The 6,000-nt window shown below is 44.8% G+C and overlaps 1 protein-coding gene across 1 annotated transcript in view; it reads left to right on the forward strand.

The window, feature by feature from the left end:
- hoxb3a (homeobox B3a) overlaps positions 1-6,000 on the forward strand; it is a 91,059-nt gene that overhangs the window by 31,406 nt on the left and 53,653 nt on the right. The window lies entirely within an intron of this gene.

Below are 6,000 nucleotides of genomic sequence, written 5' to 3' on the forward strand. Positions count from 1 at the left end.
CTCACGCACCATCCGAAAAATATTACTCTCCTTATCTGATTTTTTCCACTGGAAGATTAATGTCTGGCCTCGTTTACTTTTCTAGCTGAGAAGAATGAGCCTCAACCCTCTTTCCCTCTGCTATCCGCCCCGGTCTGCTTTCTGTCTCCTAAAGTTTGGCAAATTATTATTAGCCCATCATCTTTATTATTGTTTCTAAAATAAGGTAGCACACTTACACAATTTTTTAACAGCTACCAGAAACTATCCAAACGTAACCAACAGATTCGACTTGTTTGCTCTTAGGAAACTGGCAACAAGCATATTGGATATTCACACACAGTTGGCGAGATGTGCGTGTGTGTGTGTGAGAGAGAGAGAGAGGGGGGGGATCCTTTAGAGTGATAAAAAAAAATGATAGTGACAGTGATATGAATGTGAGAATAAAGACACATCCCAACTCCTCAAAGCGCTAATTTCGCTTTACTTCAAACGATGCGACAAACAATCTGAACTCCACGTAGCCTAATCTGTTGAATTGCACCGTTTGGACACATATTGTTGGAGCTTTGCTTTATGGTAACGGAGATGAAATCGGTCTCCACAGAGGAGGGAAATGATAATTCGGTGAAACAATAATCCGTTTATTGACGTAAACACACTGGCCAGAGCTACCTCTCTCTCTCTCTCTCTCTCTCTCTGACACACACACACACACACACACACACACACTCCACTCCTAAAAGGTAGGCTACAGATTCCGTCTCTCTCCAAAGGTTCATCCCGAGTTCACCTAATTAATTCAATGGATGTAGTAGCGCGCTCCTGCCGGTTTTATCATGTGAAGCTATTGGCCTAGCGTTTTAATAATCTCTTCCATTTGCGCGTGCATGACCCTTCTAAAATATTTCACTAGAATATCACTTCATCTATACAACCGATACGGTATGTCTATCATTCACACAAATATAAGATATTGAACTGAACTGAAGAAGCAGTGATACACACATGCTGTGTTTTCTGTAGCCGACCTGATAGAATTTGGAAATATAATGAAAGTACTAGTGAAATGAGTGCTGAGAAGTGTCGACATATGGCTGCAGTTAACTCGATAAAAATCCATCTCCGGGTTGAAGAGAGTCGAATAACATCAATATAAATTCACCTGATACCTCTGTGTCTGATCTCCACGCGGCCCAAAGCCTGTTAAGCACACTGAAAACGGTTGTTTATATGAATTAAGCTGCAATACAACACATTTGTTTCTACGAAATATTCATGACTCTGAAGTGATGGTGTGGTTTATGCTGTGGGTTCACATGTCAGCGTGCGCGGCTGTGTCATTTATATTTATACAACAAAAGGAAAAGGAGAAATGATCCTGGAAGAAAGGAAAAAGCTGTGCGCGAGAGGGAGAGAAAGAAAAAGCCCCCCCCCCCCCATTCACGTCTACTGACCATTTTTCTTCAAAGTAATGACTCCAACTCAATTTGGTATGACGGAAAGAGAGAGAGGGAAGGGTAAATGACAGAAAGAGGGAACGAGGGAGAGAAGGGAGTGAGGTGGAAATGGCAGAAAGAAAGGGTGTGGAAAAGGAGGGGGGGAAGGAGTGAGGGGGGGCTTGGCTGTGTTCGGGGTGAACGGGAGGTCAGTGAGTCTCACCAATATTAAAATGTGTACCGGGGACGCGGGGTGACACGCCTCGCCCGTTAAACAAAGAGTGTGCCAAACTGGCAGATTAATTTGAAAACTTGAGTCCATGCACACACACACAACACTTAATGCCTTAAAGAGCCCTCAGTCTCCGCAGCAGCCCTGCTCGGTCTCCCTCAGCCCCAACCCGCTCGCGGTAACACCGCGGAACACGGGGAACGGCCACCGGTGAGGAGTGGGGGGGGGGGGTTCCGCTATCATTTAATGGCGATTTGGTCGGGTTTTACGCACGGAGCGCCCGGTGCTGGTGTCGCAACCTTACAACGACGCATTGCCTTTGTTTTCGCTGGATTATCGCCGTTAAATTTGTTCCAACTCTACAGTATTGTTCTGTTTATCTAAACGCGGATTCTGAGTGGTGCTGGTAGGATACGGTCATGTTTACGTTTTACCGGAGCCCGGACAGTTTCTGCGCGTGTGCGTGCATGTGTGCGGGGGTGTCCGCGGAAATGACAACGAGTTATGTCTTTTTTTTTAAGATACCACGAAGAATCCCGGAGAGGTCAAAAAACCTGTGGCGTCGGAAGAAGAGAGAGGAGAGAGAGAGGGGGGGGGGAGAGGGGGGGGGCGAGGGGAGAATGCTGAAAAAGGAAGACTTCTCTTTATGGAAAAAAAGAGCTGAACACAGCTGCCGATCTGTCGGAGATGTGAAGAAGGAGAACGCGAACATGTTAAAATCACAACAACAGGAAACCTGGTTGAACTGGACGTGAGGACGACGCAAGAAGAGAGAGGCGAATCCGCGAGCTACAGCGGAGTGAGTACACAAAAAATAGAGATCTCCTTGTAGAAGAGGAAGCAGTCTCATTTGCATATCATTGTGTGTGTGTGTGTGTGTGTGTGTATGTGTGTGTGCCCGCTTTCTTGCTCGTACCGTGTGTGTGTGTGTGTGTGGCAGGTGCTTTGCCCATGCTGGGAGGAAGGGGAAGACCACGTGTTGCAGGAGTTGCCGCAGAACCCCCTCCTCAACACCCTTCCCTTCCTCCTCTTCCTTTAGTTTAGTATGACTTCATCAATTAATATTTTTGGTCGATTATGGGGTGTGCACGTCACGCCGTGGGTGTTTGAACTGTGTGTCTCCTCTTTGCAAGCTCCATTTGCTTCACTGTACCTTCACCATCCTGCAGGCCAATTAGTTAGCCACTTTGGGCTGTCTGACGTCATGGTGCACTGCAGCCATTTTGGCAATAATTTATTTACCCCAGAACCAGACAATAGCTTATAATAATATGCGTTCATCATAGGCAATAGATAGACCTACATGCCCTGCAGCAACACACACACAATCACCATACGGCTAGGGTGAAGGCTAGGTCGTGGCCAGTGGAGGGTTAAAGGTCACGCTGGACAACTTTCTCCCACTATAGCCTTAAATTCAATTCCTATTCATTTCCCTACACTGTTCTATACGGCGTGTTTAATTCAGGAGAGCAGAGAGCTCCATTGCTAAATATTGTGCCAGTTGATTTTCTTTTCACGTGCTGTTCTCCTAAATCCTAAAAATCCTAAAATAGCAACAAAGAAATGTTGTAATGTGCCATGAATGAACTGTAATTGCAGAAAAACAAAGTTAACATGAATGAAGTGAGTCTTTCTGCTTGTGACTCAGCACGCTCATTGCTGCGGTTTTATCAGTTTGCATCCAGATGTGTGGTTTTCTGCTGTTGATGTACATGCACATGGTGCATCGAGCGTGTTAGTAGCACGAGCCTTTCTGTTTATTTTGCTCTGCTGATTGCTAATGTGCTGTTTCTTTGATTGTGAGCTGGCTGCGGAATGAAATGATCCGATTCTACAGGGAGCGTTTGTTTCTTTCCACCGCCTGTGCTCCTCCATCAAACACAAAAGCTGCGGGCTGCACGGCCAGTCTGTGCTCGCCAGTTCAAACATGCCACTAGTTCATTTCCAGAGGCTGTTCCCATGTTTATATCCGTCTATTTAGCGTCAAAAAAGAACTGCAGGACATGTTTTTGTTGTTCTGAATGCGTGTTTGTCATTTCGTGTTATTTTCTTCAGTCCTGTAAAGCCGGGGATGTTGTTGTGAACTCCTGTAGCTTGCAGCACAAGAAAATAGACTAGCTGTGTTTGATGAGAGTTCTGTTTCAGTGTGATTTCGTCAGATTTCTCTGCCAAAAGAAGGGAGGGCCTTTTGGAGATGTGCACGACGGCACGTTTGTTTGGATTTTATTGAACACAGATAGAGTGCAGCAGTATTTCTCTGGTCAGCTCTTGGATCCCACTCCATTCCCTTCCCTGCTGTTTAGATTTCCCAGTTTTACCTGACACGCTGCAGGCCGCTGGTCCGCCTGCTGCGTTTTGGAATTAATTTAGGCTTATAGTCAGAGCCGAGTCTCCAACTTCCACACAATAGACAGACCAGAAAACACCGTCTGATTATTAATACTTGCCACACGGAGGGACAGGCTTTTTTTTCTCTGCCCTACACTTTGCATGACAATAACCAGGAGAATGGACCTCGATTTATTTTTCAAACTGCACAAAGGAGCAAAATCGCATTTCTCTTCTTCGTCGTTGTCCCCACAGCTTTTCCACCTCGGTAATATTTCAGAACATTGACAGGTCCGGTCGCTGCACAGAATGAGGCCGTTTAACCCTTCAATATGTTCATTTTAATGTTCTCGTTCTGGCTTTATCCCAGTTAAGGCCTGCCATCAAAAAAATCCGTCTGTGGCTTTTTAATGTAATGTTTTAGGCTACGTTTAAAAAACGGATGTAGACAAAAATCTAACATAATGTGGCCATTATATTAGGATATTATTTTTACGCAGCTGACAAATGCTTATTCTTGTAGCACAAGCTATTTACGGAGTTAGTGGCCTACACTGTTAAATCGCACTATTTATCCCTTCATTGTGAAACTACCCCGGGCTATAGAAACGATTCAGTCTTACCTTAATGCTCGTTAAAATGCATCCATTTAAGAGAATATAATAATCTCATTTTGGAGTAGGAGCAGGGAGCGGCGGCTCTGCGGGTTTATCAGCAACTACTGAATTTGTGAGCCGCGGATGGGATAAACTTGTTAGAAAGGTCTTGAATTGTGAGGGTGACTTTAAAGTTATTTATTCACCCCGGCTCTCTTCCGCTCCCTGAATATTTTATGGCTTTTTTTCACCTCCTCTCTCCAAAAACCTTTTAACCTCCGGGAAGTTGCCATTTAGGCGTGTTGGTGTTTAAGCTGTAAACGGAATTGACCCGCAATAAAAAGCCACATGTTTAAATCCAGATCCGCTGACCTTTTCCACTCACTGTATCCCGCTGTATGTCATCCTCACCCTGTCTCTCTGCATGTCCCTGTGTCCCGGGCCGGGTCTTCAGTGAAACATTCTCTGATATACATCTAAAAGTTACAGCAGACTTTTATTTTTAACTCTGGAGCAGCTGACTCCGCTATAGGCATAGTGGGCGCGTGTGGTTTGAAAACAGGACAGTCTGGTTCTTCATGTGGGTTGCCACAGCTAAGTGGTCCTTAGCTCCCTGACAGGTTAGGATTTATAATATTTAAATAAACTAAACGACGGACTCTGTTTGTTATGCGTTTTTCAAAAGCACATTTTTGCAAACTAGAAATGTAAGGGAATATTGAATGCTTTTAGTGGCTTCAGAGAGTCCTGCATTATTCTGTTGATATTGCATTGCACTCTGCCTGGATCGTATAAATCTATCTGGTGTTTTTCTCTCCGTATCTAAATATCTCTGAGTGTGTGTGCACATTGACCTCTACCTGTAAACAATGGGCTCCCGGTGAGCTGAATGGCTGCTGCTGACAAACTTGACAGAGGGAAGGGAAGTGCCGCAGTCAGACTCAACACACCTTGATCGATACCTGAGACGACCCGCAGCAGAGCGGGGGGTCAAGGTGACAGAAACACGCCCATACCTGCGCAGCTAGAATATAATAAAATATAATAGAATAGAACACTAAAAGAAACAGTGAGAAAGGAATAAAAACTATGCTGAAGCATAAAAAAATGCAGACGATAGAGGCAGATTAGAAGCAGACTGACAGTGCCTCGCCCTCTGTGCTCTCTGCATTTGTTGTCCGGTCTGGTGATATACGAGCAACTTTTGGAGGAAACAGAGAACAGCAATATTGCCTGCAGCAGGCGGGGAGTGTCAGTGTCACAAAATCAATGTGGGAGCAGCACAGGAGAGAATAGAAATTACGTGGGAAATATAGCAGGAAAAACACGTTCATGTGAAAGCTTGAAGAGCTTCAAACTGCACCACGAGCGGCAGCATTTTCACATATTAGGCCATTGGTATTTTATTTATTTGCATTATGTA

Source organism: Micropterus dolomieu, linkage group LG02 (assembly GCF_021292245.1).
Source record: "Micropterus dolomieu isolate WLL.071019.BEF.003 ecotype Adirondacks linkage group LG02, ASM2129224v1, whole genome shotgun sequence".
Classification (NCBI taxonomy): domain Eukaryota; kingdom Metazoa; phylum Chordata; class Actinopteri; order Centrarchiformes; family Centrarchidae; genus Micropterus; species Micropterus dolomieu.